This window comes from Crocodylus siamensis, chromosome 4 (genome assembly GCF_052110815.1).
Source record: "Crocodylus siamensis isolate JL-2025a chromosome 4, ASM5211081v1, whole genome shotgun sequence".
NCBI classification, from domain to species: Eukaryota; Metazoa; Chordata; order Crocodylia; family Crocodylidae; genus Crocodylus; species Crocodylus siamensis.
In genome coordinates this window covers 115,836,083-115,856,731 of record NC_143398.1, presented here as the reverse complement: position 1 = coordinate 115,856,731, position 20,649 = coordinate 115,836,083, and the positions used below count along the sequence as shown (strand labels likewise).

The 20,649-nt window shown below is 41.4% G+C and overlaps 1 protein-coding gene across 3 annotated transcripts in view; it reads right to left on the bottom strand.

Annotated features, from left to right (window-relative positions):
* The window catches only part of CALD1 (caldesmon 1), a 280,641-nt gene that overhangs the window by 259,790 nt on the left and 202 nt on the right, over positions 1-20,649 (bottom strand). The gene's annotated exons all lie outside the window — the stretch shown is intronic.

Sequence of the window (20,649 nt, the reverse complement as noted above, 5' to 3'; positions counted from 1 at the left end):
GCACAGACTCTGGCCCCACCTTCCCTGACCCTGGATCCCCGCCTGCATTCACTTAAAGCCTAAAAAGCTCTCTGCTGGGCTAGCTGCTCTAAGATCCCCTGGATGCCCAGCATCCATACTGCAGGCTCTTTGCTTCTGTCTGAACTTATAGACAGGTCATTTTTTCTCTCAGGAAAACTAACCTGAGAGAGTCGTCCTTGATTATTTAAATGTGTGTACACAGCATCTCTCTCCTGATGGAAGAATTTGCATCCAGAGTGACTATGTAATTGCTGATCATTGGCGGCACACTAGCCTTGTTGATGTCTGCTCATATTGCAGAGTAGGTTGTAAGTCTGATCACTTCCTTGTGGGAGTAAAATTAGGCAGAGATTATCAAAGAAGAGCAGCCAGTGTAACCAATAGACTCAAGTAGAGAGGATCAACACAGATGCTCTTAAAAAATGTGCTCTACAACAAATTTTGGGCACTAAGAGATACAGAAGATATGAATATTGAAGAGGGGTATTTAAACATTCAGAACAGTAAAAGGAAGTGTCTGAAAATATGACAGGAGTAAGACCGAGAAATAAGAAATATTGGTATGACTACAAAATCCCTGATATTAAAATGAGACCCCTGTGAAATGATCCAATTTCTCTATTTGCATTAGTTCAGCTTTTTCACGTTTGACCTAGGCTCTCTGCTACAGCAAGCTTGCAACCCAAGTTAGTTATGACATGCCATTGGAAATATTTATAGACCATAAAGCTGGGAGGGATGTTCAGATTGCATAGTATATGCTACTGCGATTCCCCAAAAGAGTTGCCAACTGTCCATAAATTTATGGACAGTCAGTTAAAAAAAAGCTAAAAAGATACCTGTCCATAAAAGGTGGAGCTGTCCATTTAAAAAAAAAATCAAACAACCAGGACCTTGACTGTAGCTCATTCTCTGAACAAGACTGGATGTTGAAGGAGAGACAAAGAAGGGCAATTCCACTTGGTATCTGAGCAGGAATGCAGCCCCCTGTGGGAAGCAGTCTCTCAGGGCTTTGTAGCCCACATAGCCCATTCCCCCACTCACCCAGCCATGTGCTGCTGCTGCATCTTGCTGCCTACCTGTAACACTGAGTCACAGGTAGACAGACAGTAGTCCTTCTTTGGAACTACCGATAGGACAGGGTGGAGTGGGGCAGGACATTGTGCCAGGACGAAGGGGTAGGACTTCCTCTTAAGTCGCACACTAAATCAGTGACAGAACTCTAGTGTTTGTGACCCAACACTGGATTGGAAAGAACTTTTGGATGAGAAACTATGCATTACTCAAGTGGTCAAGCCTCCTGTCTTAACTCAGTTGTCATGGGGAATTTGGCCTCAGTAGTGGTGCCTGCAAGATTCATACAAGGCTCAGGACATAGACTCAGTTAATCCTGAAGAATTGGAGTGAGTACGTGTATGTGTGCACATGTGCATGTACATGCATTACAGCACATAATATATTGTTGCCATCTAAGGAACCAGCATGGCCAAACTTCACAGTTGTAGCAGGAACTTTTGCCAGAGCATTGAAATTACACAGTTCCATTTCTGTATGGTGCATCTTAAGTGAGGAGGGGGAGAAGGCATGTAAACAACATGGTATGCGATGCCTGGGAACAAGATTCAGCTGATGCTATCCATATAAATATTTCTGAACCACTAATTACATTTCTTTATGAAAGAAAAATGTATAAACATAATTTCCACTTGCAATAATCAGTGACTTCAGTCTGCTGGAATTCTGAAATTGACTTCTCTTTACCATCAGCAGAGCTGAGTAGCCACCATATCCTTTATGAATACTGAATAGATGCATTATGCCCATGTGCTTTTTCTGTAAGCATAAGGAGGACAGGTCCTCTTTTATGCACACAAGAAGAAGTCCAACACAAGTGGTACGTGTTTGTTTTATACCACACATGTAAAAGTCAAGCAGTAATTTATATTGATTACATAATGAGACACTCAGTCTCTTTTCAAAATGGCCCTTCAGTCAAGCCAGTCACACCTGTATAAATGCAAAGTCACATCTGGTTCATAAATCTGTTCTTTCTGGTACTCCAGAGAGATACCTTTATGCCTCATGTGGAACAGACTGAACCAAAGTTATATGAAGAACATAACTATTTCCATACAACTTCCCCTCCTCCTCTGACTTTGACATGCTCCTGTTTAAAAATTCAATTAATCATTTCTGCTATGTTAGACTGCACCTGGGCCAGATTCAGACATGGCATAAGTGGATGCATCTCCAACAATGTCAGAGATCATCAATTCCTTCTACAAGGTCTGGGTTTGACCTAGTATTTCACTTCTGCAACAACACAGTTTTCCTTTTTATAGCAAATGGGTTCTGCGCTCTGTGGTATCTTTTCTTTTTTTACTACTAAGATGTCAGTTTCATTGTCCTGTTAGAGAATACACAGATTATTTATACCTCCAGGAAAAGATAGATCAAAAATTTCCTGAAAACAATTTCCATAATGAACCTGATATGTATCTAATTCCACAGATACGTGCTGGCTTATCTCCAGTAACACCTCCTGAGGATCTAGCCAGGGATCTTTCAAAACTGAATTTGCATTGGTTAAAAGCCAAGATTGTCAAGGATGGATTAACAGGATTTGGATAGAGTATTGCAACACTCCACTCCAACCTAGGAGTTTTCACACTGGACCACCTTAGATGGAGGTGACTTGACCAAGATCACAAATTAATGGCTCTGAGTCCCATAACATCCAGGCCACTAGACAAGTTATTTTGGGTCCTTTGCATGTGAAAACCCTCCTAAACAAAAACAAATTCAACAATCAGAGTATCCAGTACCTGATTGTTTAGTGTTTTTCAAATATGTTAATGTGCTCTTAAATTCTGACTTCATTTAACTGGTGGACGTGTTTCTGTTTACTTAGTACATCCTTTGAGGTCAATGTGGTACTGCTAGCAAACAAAAAATAAGAGCAGCCATAAAGATTATTTAAGAAGTAAATAACCATGAGGACCAGAATATGAGGGCTGGGATAAAAATGTATTTTCAAGCTGCATGCTGGGTTCTAAGAATCAGCATTAATTATTTTTTGCATTCCTGTGTGTTACACTGATTTTCTACATGACCATAACAAATTCTCTTAATCTCTGTGTCTGTGACATGATAGAAACTCATTTACTTTACACAGGTAATGAGCAAGCCAGTTCATTTAGTGTTTCTGGGGTTCCAGGATTGGTGGACTCCACTAGTGAAATAGGGATATAGCACAGTTGGATTGAAATCCACTAAGACCCAGCAGGAAACATTTATATGCACTGTACTTTAACTGAGCTTCTTGGACTAGATGTTCTCCATTTATGAGAATTTAATTTGCTCAAAAGGAAAACCCAGAAGGGATGGACCAGTTCAGAGGATTTGCAATGTAATACAGAGCCTTTTACCTTTCCATTAACACTGAACCTGGCAGGGTTCAGCAGAGGACAGAAGTCAATCCCAGCCAATGCTAATCTATATTTTAGGTAAAATTAGCTGGTAATTTCAGACCAGTAGTACTTTTATGTAGTGCAAACCAATTCTTGCTGTACTTGTTCTACAGATATTAAGCAAACCTCACCCTCCAGAACTAAAAGGCAAGCCCCATTATATATCTTTAAATAATGTATCTTCAGACACATGCAGTGTTGCATCTATCAGTGCAACAGGTACCAAAGTCAGTTCTTTAGGGGTGAAGCATTAAACTTGTCCTGTAAAAGGAATTTTTTTAAAAGGAACTGTTTTTAAAAAAATTAAGTTAATTATTACCCTCCCTATTTTATTAGATACATTGTAATAGCTGCAAGAAATACAAACAGATTGGGTAAAACAGTGTATGTCTTGGCTGAAAAGTCCTGTAATAAAACAAAACTGTACATCCTGTAAAGAGTGTTGTAATCCCGGAGCCCTCTCTCCTACTTATACACATGGTTAGGGCCAGGAGCAGTTAAAAGTATTTCCTATTCTGCACTATCTCTTCCCCTTCATTTCTGGTTTGCACTCAAGCTCAGCTATCATTTTGTTCACTACCATAGGCTGTTTCATACAAGTAGAATCAGTTTAACTACTATACAATCCCATTCTCTTACAGTATTCTCTCACAGTTTAATTGACACAGAGGAAATTAGTACATCACATAACAAACTTAATAGTAATGCATGGCACCTATAAACATCAAAGTTTCAACATCTTTACAGAACCAAGAGAATCTGCAATCATGTGCTTAACTGTGTACCTGGGAATAATCCCAGTGAAGTCACTGGAGCCATCCAAATATAATCAGCGGAGGGCCAAGCCCTTAATAATTAAACTTAACATTACAAACAGGACCTTGTGAGATCAACGATGCTTGGGGATAATTTTAATTCTTACCCTGGAGCACCTGGCATTAGTCATGTTTAGGAACAGGATACATAATGAAACATTGTCCAGTAGGGCAACTCCTATTAAAAGCGTTCTCACCAAAGGCAGTGTCAAATTTATTTATCTGTACAGCATCAAGCACGATTGGCACTAGGTTATGACCAGTGATCCTATAGTACCTATTAGATGTAATAGCAGACAAAACTTATAAAACAGTCAGGATCTCTCCAATAGCACCTCTGCTAGGAAGTAACTTGACTTTTTTAGCTGTGCTTTCCCACATGTAAAATGGGTTAATGACACTGGTGCATCTTAAGGCTGTATACTGCTGCCCATCATTTTAGTATTTGAGTACCATCCATGTAAAAATAACCAATAGCAATAGTTAAGCCTCATATAGCATTCATGGAATTTCTGGCACTTTCCCCTTTTTGGGATCAGAAATCATAAAGAAATGTTGTCTTACTAAGGCTTGGAGCAAATTAGTTAATATTTGTGCAGAACTTAGAGGACCACTATACATTGCTATATAAATCACAATCATTTTGACAGGAGACATACCCAGTACTGTTTGCTTTTTCATTTTATCCTGCAATTGTCAATGTGAAAGAGGTTTTATGATGAACTTTTGGCCAATTTGGAAAAACATCAGTCAACACTACTTATTCAAATATATAAGGACTGAAGACAAGTTACTATGTCACTATTTTCTACCACAATGCATGTCTTCAAGGAAATTTTGGAGTTCCAATATGAATGGTTCCATGGGAGGATTGTCATGGGAAGATAGACTAAAGGATAAAGATGCACAGGAGGGCTGGGAGCTTTAAAAGGGCACAATATGAGAAGCCTAAATAAGAAGCTGTCCTGACACAATGGAAGCACAAGAATGACAAGAGACCAATGTGGCAGCACAAGAAACTTCTAAAATGCCTCAAATGCAAAAGGAAAGCATATAGGCAATGGAAGAACAGACAGGTCACCAAGGAAATAGCAAGGACCTGCAGGGACAAAAATCAGGAAGACAAAGATAAAGAACAAGCTGCACCTGGCAAAGAAGGTAATGGACAACAAGAAGAGGTTCTATAAGTATGTTGGCCAGGAAAAGAAGGACCAAAGAAGCTGTGGGTCCTCTGTAAAATGAGCCGGGGGAACGCCAAACCAACAATGCAAAGAAAGCAGATCTACTCAACAGCTACTTTGCCTCAGGTCTTCACAAAAAAGCTGCAGCCAGACATGTAATAAGAATTATCTTGATAAGGAAGGGGGCAAGCTGAGGGAAGAGATAACAAAACAGAGACAGTCAGACACCTTTTCTTGGAGCTGAATGAATTCAAGTCAGTAGGGCTGAAAGAACTTCATCCCAGGGTACTGAAGGAATTGGCAGAGGAGATCTAGGAGGCCTTGACAACAATCTTCATGAAATAGTGGGAGAGAGGCCAGGTGCCAGAGAACTGGAAAAAGGGCCAACATAGTGCCCCTCTTTAAAAGAGGCAAAAAGGAGGACCCAGAGTATGACAGATCGGTTAGCCTCACCTCAGTACTAGGAAGTGACTGGAGTATATCCTAAGGAAGAGCATTTGCAAGTATCTGGAGGAGAAAAGACTGATCACAAGTAGCCAGCATGGATTTATGAAAAACAAATAGTGTCAAACAAACTTGATCTCCTTCTTTGACAAAAGTAATTACCTAAGTGGATGAAGAGAATGTTGTGGATATAGTGTATCGGGACTTCAGGAAGACTTTTTATAAGGTCCCACATGACTCTCTCATAAACAAATTAGAGAAATGTGGGATAGAAAAAACTACTACAAGGTGGATACGTAAGTGGCTCAACAGCCACAAGCAAAGAGCAATTATTAATGGGTCCATGTCTGAATGGCAGGAGGTTTCAAGTGGAGTGCCACAGGAGTGTGTCCTGGGCACAGTGCTGTTCAACATGTTTATTAATGATTTGGATGCCAGCATAGAAAGCTTCTTGAGCAAATTTGCAGAAGACATAAAACTAGGAAGGACTAGGAGGATGGGAGCACAGTTCAGAAGGATCTCAACAGACTGGAAAGTGGAGCTGAAGCTAACAGGATGAAGTTCAATGTAAACAAATGCTAGGTGCTACACTTCAGAAGAAATAATAAAAAACCACAAATTTAAAATGGGTGCTACCATGCTGAATGGGAGCACCATGGAAAAGGGCTTGGGAGGGTTGGTATAGCACAGACCCAATATGAGTCTGCTGTGCAACAGAGTCATACAAAAGACAGATGCAGTTTTGGGATGCATCAGTAGAAACATTAGGTGCAAGACATGAGAGGTGATAGTGCTACTCTACTCAACACTGGTTCAACTAAATCTGGATTCCGTATTTTTAAAGGATATGGAGAAGAAAGGGTGCCTGTAGATGTGCCAGGAGGCTGCTGATGCACTATGATACAACACATTGGAGCAGACTCGATTAATTGAGTCTGTGGAGCGTGCTAATTAGTGCATTCCAGCCAGCCTCCACATCTCTTGCATCAGTGCCCCAGCACTTCAAAATGGTGGTAAAGGAGCTTTAACTAAAGTTTGTTCAATGAAATTTAGTTAAAGTGCCCCCACCACCATTTTGAAGTTCAGGGATGCTGATACATGAGACACTGTGGGCACTTTAATGGTCCGAGAACCACTCTAATTAAAGTGTCCCAGCCCTGGAACACATGTAACCCAGATGGTTCACAAGCAGGAGCAAGACAAGTTTTACTCCCAATGTGTACCAACAAAGACAATAAAGGGCTTGGAAAACAAGTTATATGAGGAGAGGCTAAAGGAGCTTAGAATGTTCAGCTTGCAGAAAAGCCATTTAAGAGGGGACATAACAGAGTATTCAAATCCTTAAAGGGCTGCCATGAAGAAAAAAAACCCCACCTTTTCTCTCTTGCTGCAGAAAGAAGGACATGGACCAGTGGCTTGAAATTGCAGCAAAGTAAGTTTAGATCAGATACCCAGAAACACTTCTTCACTGTTAGAATAGCAAGGCACTGGAAGAGACTGCCTCGGGAAGCTGTGGCGTCTCCATCCCTGGAGGGCACAAAAAGAGGTTGGACAGCCACTGGGGTCAGGGATGATCTAGGCATAGCCTTACCTATGTTTTACTAGGGTATTTCCCATGCTTCTGGGCTTTGCTGGTTGCCCCTGCCCCCAATTTCTGCTGCACGTGTCAGTGTGTTTCTAAGCCTTCCTCAGAGGCACTGGGTGTTGGCTACAGCCCAGACTGGGGACTTTAACTGGAGTGTGCTAATGCTCCTGCTTGTTCCTAGCTAGAGGGCCTCACCGCTCTGCTCAGGATCAGACCAGTCACCATATTTGGGATAGGAAGGAATTTTACCTATGGTCAGATTGGTATGAATGGTGGGGGGGGGCAGGGTTGCCTTCCTCTTTAGCAGGGTGTATGGCCCTCTGCCTGGGATCTCTTGAGCATATATTGATAACATTATAGACACAGGATGTTGGCTGCCATGTTCCCCTACTTTACCATGGGCAGGCTAAAGTGTTAAGTCTATGTTGTATCAGGGTTAACAGCAATCTTATATGGAGTGTGGATTATGGAGTGTATAGGTAGGTTTGGTTAGAGACAACCCTGCCTCAGGCGAGGGGTTGGACTAGATGACCTCTGGAGGCCCTTTCCAGCCCTAGTTCTCTACGATTCTATATGGGCACTAGATATTTACTAGACTGTCACACTGAAGAAGCAACCTATTGTCTGGGACTTTGTGGACAAGAGATCCAGAGGCTTCACAGGACCAGCATTACTGAAAACAGAGTTTGGCCCTTACGCTGAAGTTTCCTGGTTTACCTATAGCTACATAGAGACAAGCCTAAATTTAAAAAAAAAAATCATTAAAAAAAAAAAAAAAAGACTAAATAAATAAATAAATAAATCATGAAATTTACAAAAATCTTCTCCCAGAAAGCCTCACAGGGACACTCTTCCTGACTGATCTCACTGACACCCCTGCAAATCAAGAACTGTTCCACGGAAGCCAGTGAGGTCACATACGTATTAAACCAGTGTGAGATCATGTCATACCCCATGCTCTTAATGAAATGACCAGCATTAAGTTTTCCACAAGTTTCCATTCATTAGGATTTCTAGGCTGAATTCACATGAGTAATATGCATAGGCCAAAAAATACATTTTAAAATCATGCTGGTTATTTCCCCTTGTTAAGAACTGGAGAGTACAACAATCTATCCCAATCTGCACTGAAAAACTACAGCCATTGTATTTGGTTAATAAACAGAGGTGTTTATGGACAAAACAAGTGTGAGTATACTGTAGGGAGCCATCCTGTCCTGGCTAGGGAGAAGGGACGAGATGACCTAATGCATCTTTCCTGGCTCTCCTTTTTTATGGCTTTAGCCTTTGGTATTTAAGTCCAAAATCACAAAAAAATCCCTGGACACAAAGGACTAAATTCTCTTCTCAATTACACACAAGCATCCCACTGAAATCAATGAAGTCCCTATTTGGGATGCAAGCCAAGGTCCGCATATGCCAACAGGAGCCTGTCCACTGATGCCTTTCCATTGACTTCAAGGGGCACTGGAAAGAGAAAAGTAATTTGCTCAGATTCTAATGCTTTTTCCAGTTCATCACACCAAACTTCAAACTTGACTGCTTGGTTTGACTGTATTTTGTCATATAAATCAGACTCACAACCTGTCACCAACTCAATCTGCTCATTATAAGAAACACATATTTCCTAAACTTAGCACATTCTCTTTGGCTTTTGTTTTAACAACATGGAAAGCCCACCTTATCATTCTGTCCAACCAATCCTTTTAACTTTTTTCTTGGCTACAAGTTGCTTCCAAGCCCTCATTTCACATCCAGTCTAGAAGGCAGTGAATGAAAAATATATATTATTAAAAATTCAGCATTTCCCGTGGCTGGCTTGTGGGATTGTTCAGACAGATGTTTGAGGAATGACGCACTCAATTTTTATTTGGTGGGAGGTGCTCTAAAAGTCTCTTTTGGAAGAGAACTGATTACAAACTTTCAATTTGTTTATAAAAAAGATGTCATTGGTGCCATCCTCCAACTCCTGTTTGTACAAATTAAAAAAGAAGAAGGAACCCTACAAAATGTGGTCTAACTAGCAGTTGTTAAAGAAGAGAGCCCACAGTCAATAGGAAAGGGAAGATCTGTGGAACTGACTCAGTGACCGTTTCATGATCAAACAAGTACAGGAACATTTCATTTAAGCCTTCACATGCACTAAAATCATCGGCGCAACTGATGAAGTGAGCTCAGGTTCATGAAAGCTTATGCATCTGATTTACTTAGTCTCTAAGATGCATCTCTACCCTGCCTTCTGCCTGACTTCAGACTAAAACAACTAACTACAGCTCTCTACAAAAATGTTTTGTTAAAAAAAATGAACTCACCTGAGAAATTTGTATTATTTAGTGTTTCTTTATAAGTAGAAATATGAATAAATAATTTTATATCCTACATTTGGGTCTTGGACGACTGAGAAGAGAGCACACTGAAACAAACATATTTTTAGTCAACTATTAGTCCTTGCTATATTTGTTGTTTCAAGGAGTAATTTAAGAACCTAGAATAACACAGAACCTGCTCTTTTCATTGTTAGTCCATTCTGATATAGCGAAAATTGAGGAGATATTCTGTCATTTTGGACTCCTACCTGACACATTAGAATCTCGTTGATAAACACATACACCAGCACCAAGTTACTTAATTCCCTTCAGGTTTAGGTGACAAAGGGTGTTGTTTTATTGGCACTCCTGTGGAACCTCACTAGATATACCTAATCAAGGATGTAGCTGTATATGAAGAATGATCATGTGATGGCTCCTCAAAATTGCCAAACCATTTTATTGCAAAACTCTAGACGTGCAAACTAAAAGCAAACCTCCTCCCAACAAAAAAAGAGACTTTAGAAGAGAATGGGAAAGCCAGTTCCCATTGAAAAAAAATTTGATACTCTTGCTAAAATTCAGAGGTAAACACAGAGCATTTGCATGTGGACACAAAATTATGCACTTGTACTTAGTTGTGTTTCCTTTTAAGCAGGCTTTACAACCCTTTGAGAGTAAAACTTGTATTGCTCCTGCCTGTGCCGTACCCCTCTTATAGCTGAATGGAATAACTAGGGGCAGATTATGACTACATTTATGCCATTTTAAATTACTTTAATCCATTACAAGTTACTGGACTCAACACAAGAATAACTAGATTAAATACATTTTAAAAGTTGTGTCTTATGTAGGTCAGACCATGATCTAATCAGTCCTTCTGACTGTATGAGACCTATGAATTTATATCAACATCACTTGGACAAGGTAGCTGGTCTGTGCTTTCCAAATTAATCAATATGACACAAAAAAGTTTAGATTTCTAACATATTTACTTATTTTAAACAGCCCAGGAATTCTCATAACAGGAAGCAGGCCCAATATAGTTGCACAGTGTAGCAATCTTCTAATCGTTCCTCCTCTGGAACACAAATGCAATTGTATACTGGTTTTACTATTTTCTGTCCTATGTTTTTAAATGGCCAAAAGAAAAAATACTACCCCATAGCAAAATAAACTGCAGTGGAAAAAGATAAATATACATGTGCTCAGATGGCTTAGCATGTTAATGTGCCTGTGTAGGGTTTCACTGTAGGAAGTGGACAGGACTTGGGAGAAATCTTTCCCTCCAGGCTGTGGATCACCAGATGAGCCATTTTCCAGCCACTATTAAAGCACTAGGCAGAGAGAGTTTTGGTCAAGGTATTTGTGTGCATTGATGTCTTCCTATTCCAAAAGTCTTCTTTTGGGTAGGAAGTATGTGAGAGAGAGACAGAGAACACTAAGTACATGCAAGAAGTAATGTTCTTCCTCACCTCTTCACGCAAGAACTCCCTAGAGCCTTCTGCTATTTTAAAACTGGGATTATCATAAATTTTACTATAATCAATGCCTTTCACGAGGTGAAGGTAGGATTGGCTGGTCCAGGTATTCAATGGATCAGTGCTATTTTACATCAGCTAAAGTCAGTGGATCTTGTGCTGACGATCTGTTGGGGATTTTTAAACCTGCAGTGCACAAGCACTGTGTTTGTAATTTATATGCATTTAAATATAAGAACAAAAACTGGTAACAAAGGTTTTAATGCATCTCAGTAAAGGAAATTAGTATTCAGCTGCTTTTCCTTTTTACTGTAACAAGCTATTGCTCCTAGAGGCTAGGGACTGAAGTTACATATAAACTGGTTTAAGTGATCAGAAACTGGTTTAAACCTGTAACAGAACAGCAGCTCAGTGCATATAAACCAGTTTCAAAATGGCTGAAACCAGTTTGAGATAAACCTGGTTGCATGTAGTATCAGACTTAACTGATTGAGGTCAAACCAGTTTGTGGAACTTGTGTTCCAGACCCTTCCCTGGTTTAAGTTAAATCAGAGTCCTCCAGCATCCCAGCATGCTCTGCAGCCCTGGGCTAGGCTGGGCTCTCTGTTCCAGCCAAGCAGGGTTGGCCCCATCCTTCTCCTCCCTAGATGGAGCATTATTACTGCTCTGACTGGCTGAGAAAGGGATGGGGGTGGGAAACCCTGCTCCCGAGTACTGCCAGGTCTGCCTGGCAAGGGGCCAGAAGCCATTGCCAGGCATCCTCAGCCCCACACTCCCTTCACTGCTCCAGCAGCAGGAGTGTGGGCAGGGCCAGACCCTGGTAGCCTAAGGGGAAGCAGGTGCTTAAACTCCCCATTGTGGTGGGAGGGTGGGGATGGCGTGGACATAGGCAACATGTGGGGAGGCATAGGGGGGCATGTGCCCCCTGAGGTTGGCTGCTGCCAAAGCCACTGCCAGTTTCTGTGGGCAGCTGCCACCTCCACTCCCACCCCCACCAACGTGGCCATGAGTGGCAGCGAGCAGGCAGTCCCTGCTCAGCCACAGCCCACTGCAGCCCCCACATGGGGCTGGAGGAGCAAAGTGGCAGGCACTGACCCCCGCCCCCTGGGGCCACCCCAGCATGGGCCACACTACCACAGCAGAAGGCAGAAGTAAGTCAGGCTCTGTAACTAGCCTCAGCTCTCCCCCTCCCCCACTGCAGCCAGGTCACATCACCCCTCCCTGCCACTTCCCTGTGGCTCAGTGCCAGCTCCTCTGAGGGACTCAGCCCGGGGCACTGTGTCAGTGCCCCACCGCTGCTGCCTGCAATGGGAGGATTAAGCCCCCTGCTTCCCTTCAAGCTACTGCTACCAGCCAGTGAGTGAGTGAAGGTGGGGGGCCTGGGGACCTCTGCCAGGGGCTGCTTCCCCCCTCCCCCTCTAGGCAGACCCCAGTTGAGGACCCTGCAGGCCAGGGTGGGAGTTTAAATGTCTCCCCAATCACACACAGGCCTGCCCAGGCCTGGCCACACCCCTTCCCTCAGCTCATCTTCCCTCCACCTGAGGGCTCACTCTAGCACACCCCCCCAGCTTCTAGCCTGGGCCACTGCAGGCATGTGCCTGCATTTCCAGAGTCAAAAGTGAATGTCTATTCACTTGCAAATTGGTTTAATTTACACAGGTTAGACTAACCCAGAAAGATTGAATCAATTCAGGCTTTGGCTTTTTTTAATGTCTGTCCCTAGCCAAAGAGTTCTCCCTTGTTTGTATAGCATGTCCAGTAAGTAAACCATTTACTAGTGTGGTTACAGTGAATGAAGCTCAGACCTTTTCCATATATGGAAGGGCCTTTTAATCTCTGGACAACGAATGAGCAATGGAATTTTACATGGTCTTTGGTTTTATAGTGCCCTCTCTTGCACAAAATATTGTTTTCTAATGAAAAATCATTTACTGAACTGTGGATATTTTAAACTGAGTTTCTGCAAAGATCATGAAGCCTTAACATACATGAATTGCAGATACTGTTGGCCAGATATTGAATTCCAACACCAATCACAAGTAACTCACCTGGATCAGAGTTACTCCAGAATTACTGAGATCAGAATTGGGCCCACTGAACTTGCTCCATTGTAAATTAAATGAAAATGAGAACAGAATCAAGCTAAATGGTGAGCAGAGCGTGACTTGCTTGGCCAAACTGTGCCCTTATTTATACCAAACCTGAGATGTAAACTAACTTAATTGATGGCAAAATATGCCCGATTGTTGGGTTCTGAGTTGAGCTGCTTGTATCAAAGTATCATACATCAGCCAGAAAAAATACAGGGCTACTGATCAACTAACTCACTACCTTTATTCATATTTATAGCAATTAAAATTATATACTTCAAGATGAATTAGAAGGACTTAAATTGCAAGAAACAGCTGTAGCTTATCAGAGATAAATAAAACCCTTCATTTTCATGGCAGGGGTGTGGCTATATCAACAGAACTACATTTTTCTCTCAGAGCTGTTCAGAGAATTCAAACTCTCAGATTTTGCCCTCTTCATCTCTCCATCTACAGACAATATGGAGTTCAGATTGTCCTGAAGCCCCACATGGAAGAATTTTGACACATGCCAGAAGCTGTCTTTTGATTTCAACCTATCAGCTCGAAATCAAAAGACAACTAAGTAAGAGTTGAGTAGCTAAGTACGAGTTGACCAGGTTCTTTCTTTACATCTGAAAAACTAACTAGATCCCTTTCTGAGATTTGCAGACAAGTCCCACAAACTTTTAACTAAGTAAGAACACGGGTCTAAATTCTGTCCTAAGCTTAAAATCAACGGCTTCTGCTACTAAATAGGTTTTCATACCCTAGATCCCCACAGGAAAGGGAGAAGAAAGAGCATCACTAGCCCATTATGGGGGAACAAAGAAGAATCTCTAGCTTTTGCTCTTTCTTCAGCTAACCACAGGGGCCTGAGGAGAGGCTGTTCTTGCTGTAGCTGCCCCTAACAGAAAGTAAAAATACAGCCTTTCCAAAGAACACCCTCCAGCAGCTGGTGTCCACTCAAACTGCAAGGAATGCCCTGATTTACCAGTTGTAGAGAAAGGGATGGTTTGTGGGGAAAGCCATGGAGTGGTAAAGCCATTTCACTGTAACCAGATCCCCCATCCAAAGGTGGGAGAGAAATTTGGAAAAACAGAGTTACACACCCAGTGGTGTTTACAATTAGCAAAGGGCAAGGCAATCCTGTTCACAAAGGTTTTACCAGAGCAAACAATTCTTTGGAAAACTATCAAATATCCTTGATATGTAAAGGAACATAAGCACCATCCTGGAGTGGACCAGTGACCCATATAGTCCAGTACCTTGCCTCTGATAGCTGCCAAAATCAGCTGCCTCAGAAGAGAGCCTATAGTAGCAGGAGCCAACCTTTTTGGAAGACATGCCACAAATTATGCCCTGGGTACCACTCTAATCTCCATCCCCTGCCTGATCTGCTGCTGTGCTTTGTGCTCCCTGCCCTATCTCCCACTACGTTGTCTGCTCCCTCCCTCATCTGCTGTGCTCCACATACATAGGCCGTCCATGCCACTTCTGGTATACATGCCACAGGTTGGCCACCCTTCATCTGCAGTAAATGTTTCTTCCTATATCCATAAATTAGAGAATCATTCCAAACCCAGTACCCCTCAGCAAACCCATGATAGTTATGGGTATTATATTAGTAATGAATGCTGTTTCCCCTGGACTAGAGCACTGTCCCTAGTTATATAAATTTAAAAAGCAAATTTTGGATTCAGCTTTCTGTGTTTCTTAAGTTTAAATATCTGGTTTCTTTAAGCGGGTGTGTGTGCATATGCGCGCGTGAAATCAAGTTGCTGCATTTAACAACAACTATCTATTTCTTTTCTCTCTCTCTGTCTCTCTCTTTCTGTTGGTTTATGAGGATGCTCTCTGGAATAGATTCAGGCACAGAGTCTTCAGGGAAAAACATTACCCTCACAAATCTATTTATAAGACTTCTATGAGCTAAACTTCCAGTAATATATTTTTCTATTTAAGGCTATCAACCAAAAAAAAAAAGTGTGAACACATGGGTTCCTCATTGCTTCACACCCACTGAAACATGTCTTGAGGGAAACTTTATTTGCATTCTGTATACACAAAGTGAGTAAATATGCAATGAAGTTTCCACTGTGTAAATCCTTTCCAAGTACGGTATTTTCCCATTGTAGCCTGTCCTGGCTGCCAGGATTCTGCTCTCAAGTGCTCTTATCAATGCAACTTGACAAGCAGATTGTTCAGCAGTTTGTTTAGAGACTGGTTTATCTCCCAAGTGTTTATGCCACCACTTCAGTGATCTAAAAAAATAATAATAAATCCTCTCCCGCATACAGTCCTAAATTTTGGAACATGCATGTAACATCACAAATCTGCATGAGCATTCAAGCTTGTACCTGCAACAGTAGTAGCAAATGCAACACACATGTAATTCTGAAAACTTAAGCCAGCAACTCTAGTGTAAATTCCAGTTGAACATTTTTTAGCTGGTTGCTAGTCGTTCTGCTTTGTTTTACAACAAAGCTGCTCTTTGGGACAACTGATTCCTCCAACAGCAGCCATGAGAGAGCAGCCGAAGTCTTACTGGAGTCCACTGGACTTGCCACTAAGGACAATGAGAACAGGTGTACTGATTAAAAAGGAACCTAACAAAATAGGAATTACCACTATCAATTTTAGCCTTGTATTCCAGAATCTCAGAGTACCTTACAAATATTAAGGAACTAAATCTCAATGCTGTCAGGAACTAACACTCAGATACTGTAAATAAAGAAACTGAGGCACAGATAAATTAAATGGGTCATGGGATGCTTGTGGCAAATCTTGGAAGAGAACCCATTTCTCTTGTACGTTAAGAAAAAGATTGTTCCACCCATCAAGGGAAATTGTGTCTTTAACTGTCCATTTTGATATACAGACGTGAGGGAAAGGACAGTAGAGAAAGATTCAAACCCTGTCTGATCCTCCAGTACAGCTCGTAGCATGAGCTAGGAGATGAAAGTTTGAATGGACATGGAGAATGAATCTCTCACATGCCCTTACAGATACGTGAAGATGTTTTGGAAAAGCAGCAAGGTAGAACTAGCATTACTGTTGCTGTTATACTAGCTCTGCAGATCAGTTTTGGCTGCTAGTACTGTCACTCACCTGCACTAAACTCACTTTTAAAAACATGTATTAAGAAGACGAAGAATTACTGAAAATCAAATCATGTGACAACCAAGATGATAAATGTCCATGCATACACCCCTACTTTCCTGTAAAAGTTTTACATACTCTACCCTGCTTGCATTTTCTTTAAGAAAAAAGCTTTTTTTAAAAATTTCTTTAAAAAACCACACATTTATGAGACTATGCCAAGCATTCTCTTCCACAAGCTACCCCTTAGCTCTCCAAAGAAAGTTGAAAAGAAAGTTACATAGTTCAACAGTCACATGACCTCAGTGACCTCAATGTTTCATCCAGAAAGGTCAAATATAATCTGATCTTCAAATGCCTTTGAGTTGAATTTTAGTTTCAGTTCAGTCCTTTTCAAACCATTTTGAAGCACACAATGGTTACCATTGCACAAAATGAGTAGCAGAAAGCATATGACAGAATGCATATTGCAAGCAATGCAGCTAGGCCTAATAGGCATGCATTAGGGAATTGGGGGGGGGGAAAGGATTGCCTTTTAAAATAACCAGAAGCTCAGTACTGACATACAAGCCTACCTGTGCCCATGAGCATGAAGAGAATTTTAGTAAGAAAGCCATTGTTACAAGTTTTCATGGAATTACTGAAAAATACAGGCAGTTTTTAAGGGTCAAAAATGATCCTGCACAGTGCCTAACATACTCCGTACAATCACCAGCCCGTCTGCCTCAGGGATTGTGCACCTGGTGACCAATCCTGTGACCCCTTAGTACAGAAACTGCCTTTCAAGGCAATGAAAGGTTTGTAAGCTTAGACCCAAGACATGAAAGTTACTTTTTTGCTTTTTCCCCCTATGGCTTCCCTCGGGATCCCACGGGATTTGAAGCAGGTACAGTAGAGTTATAGTTAACACTGCTCGCAGACTCATGCTCCCTCTTCTTGTTCACGCTGTTCACATTTTTATTTTACCTCTTTGCTCTTATACAGTAATTAAATGTAGTGGGTCAAATCCTCAGCCAGTGTAAATCAGCCTGATTCCATTGACTTCTTTGGAAGTAGGTCAACTTATACCAGCTGAAGTCCTGGCCCAGGACAAATGATAGCCCTGGTAACCACAAAAAGTGTTAAGTGGAAACAACTGAGAAAGAACAGCATCATATGCAGTCTTAGAGCATTAAAATTCCACCGAGACGGGAATCCTGCAGGAACTCAGTACTACGCACTGGAATTCTTCCTGCTGTGCAACAAATCCCACACAGGACACAAGGGGAACTTTAAAACCCCAAGACAGTAAGGGGCTACTGTCATGTGGAAAACATGCCACGCATTGTGCAGAGCAGTACGAGCTAAGCCATCTCTGCTGTGTCCCTAGTGCACTCCCATATGTCATGAGGATGTCCATTAGACAGGTGAGTCATTGAGATGCTGCCAGTTGCACCACATTTCTTTCCCAGGTATACAATCCACCAAAAAAAAAAGCCAGGAGTATGTATGAGAGCGCATCAAGGTTGTCATCTCTTTTACTGTGAACTTGTGCCTGTTGGCAACCAAGTAAGCCCCTGTTCACTGCACCAGCAACTGAGAAGAGTACCATCCTGTAGTTCTGGTCTGATGCATTATATTGTGCATTTAGCCTTCAGTGCTCACTGCCATGCTTGGACACCAGGATTTGTGATGGGAATACAATGAGCAAAGCTACTCCAGTTGCATATGGAAGGACATAGCAGCAATGCCACAGGCGCAGCTGCCAATCTGTTCTAACGTCACTGACGTGCATCTCTTTATGCTACAGAGACATTCTCCACAAAAAAAAAGCTGATTTCTGCTCCACTGCCCTACCCTCAGGGCTCACTGCCGGCTCTTGGAAGTTACCGACTCTTTCACTGGTCAATACCATGAGTACCACCATTACCACTGTCCTCCCTCATGTTCTTACCTGAACATTGGAAACTTTTAACTAAGCTGAAGTGGCACTATATGAAATACATAACACCGCTGCTGTCTGACTTTGCACTGGGAGGAAATGCTGCTGGTCAATGCCCCTCCTGCAGTCGCTGCATATGATCCAGTAAATGTGGTACTACAAAACACAGCATCCCTATTTTAGTATAATTTATTTGCATCCTTTCCCCCTCTATGTCATATTACATGAAAGTTAGTTTTACTGCCTGCCTCTTCCAATCCAACTAATGTTTCACAATGATACTGATCTGCTGCATTGTTCTACAACAGAAGGGGGAAAAGTTATCCATTCCTTATCATGTTCAGCCTTGGGACAGGGTTGCAAGAGCAGAAGATAGCAAGAAAGCCCTTTATCTTCCCGATAGACTTTTACAGTGCTCATTCTTAAAGTGAATTCATATATGGCAAGGTTGTATTCTGTGTGCCTGATCCTGCCTTCGTTAATGATGGGATTGATTTCACCAAGGCTAATCCTGTGAATGAAAGCCATGGAATTGATCCCCTTGTCATTTCATGCTGCAACAAAGGGAAGTTTTCAGGAAATAAAAATGACTTTAGTTTGCCTTCTATTCTCAGGCGAGCCATCCAGTATTTCTCTAACTGCTTTCATGACAGCCAAATACCAGACACTAGTTTCATATACAGGTTGTATTGAATAAACGACCACCTTCATTAGACAGCCACCTAAAAAGAAGAGACCCATAACATCCCTCATTCAAAATAGCTCTGGTCTGCCTTTATAAAGACCACTTCCATTCGGCAAGTGATTTTATCACTTCCTTGAATTGATCACACACAATTTGCAATTTTCATCAAGAAAAAAACATTTTGGTCGTACAAAAAGGACTGAAATTTCAGGATCCTGACATATTTCCCAGTTCAAAAATGACAAATGCTGTCACACAAGTGAATTATATATAAAACACAAGTAAGCCTGTGAATATATTTAATTAATTTGAAAAACAAAAGGTGCTGATCTCAGATGTATTTAACTTATTATACTAGTAAATTAATTTGAAGTAGGGTATTTGAAAGAGACCAACTCCAATAAATATGCACCTTGGGCAACACCCCTGTTTCTTCCAGCTCTTTCCGGTCTTCTACCAGGGAGAGGAAAGGAAGGAAAAGAAACTTTCCCAAATACATAGTCAGAAAAAGATCACAAATTCAAAAAAGAAATGTTGTAAAAGTAATTTTTTTAACAATCTCATCCATCCTTGCAAAAAAAATAAACTAAATGTGCATATGAGAGTAATCACTTCTAGCAGATCTGTGCATTTGTTCAGGGGTTATGTAGTCTGTCAGTCTCTCTTCCCCCTAGCACCATTCTACATCTAATCTCTCCCTTGGTCCCAGTCTATCATCATTGCCTATGAGGAAAATATCACTACCATTAGCATCAGGCTTGCCCAGCACTTTAGAACTGTCTGAGCATGTCAAAGGAACTTGTAATAAAAATCTGCTCCCTTTCTTTCTGGAATAGCAGTCTGCCTGACATACACATACTGATAAATTGAAAAGCTCCAGTATCACCCATGAGCACTTTCCCCCTCTTTTTAACTGGAAAGACAGCTTCGTAAGATACATCATGGCAGTACGCTGCCATCTGAAAACAAATACGGATGCAGTCTACTGTCAACAATACTTTTATGAAAGACTGCCATGACAGACATGTTTCAGCAAATATCAGATCAGTTACATTAACCAAAGCTTCACTAGATCCATATCAGTTGCACCTTCTTCATTGCCTGCCCCCACTTTATAGAGTTGCGTGCCCCCACTAATAGTTCAGAGCTTAGATTGCAAAATAAAAAGCAAGGCAATCAGTTAATATACAAAATCTTTTATTTCAATCACTCCTTCAAATGCACACGTTGAAAAAAAAAAACCCCATGAATCGCTACTGTTCCCTGGGCAAGACTTCCCTAGGATCCCACACTGCTTGGTTCTGACAAATGGTGGCCCACTGGGCTTCTTCCCCCTTTTCCCCTTCCAAACAATGGGATAACCCTGCACAAGAGCCTTCCCATTTTGTCCAGGGGTCAATCTATGGGAATCATGCACCTCCTTTAAGAATGAAATCGAAAATCATCTCTCACTCATTGGTTCACAGAGAAGAGGAAAAGGCAAGGGGAAAAAAGTAGCAGGCACACAAGCAGATTTTCCACTGCTCTTTAGATTTAACATGCCCTTTAATCTCCATCTAGAATACAAAT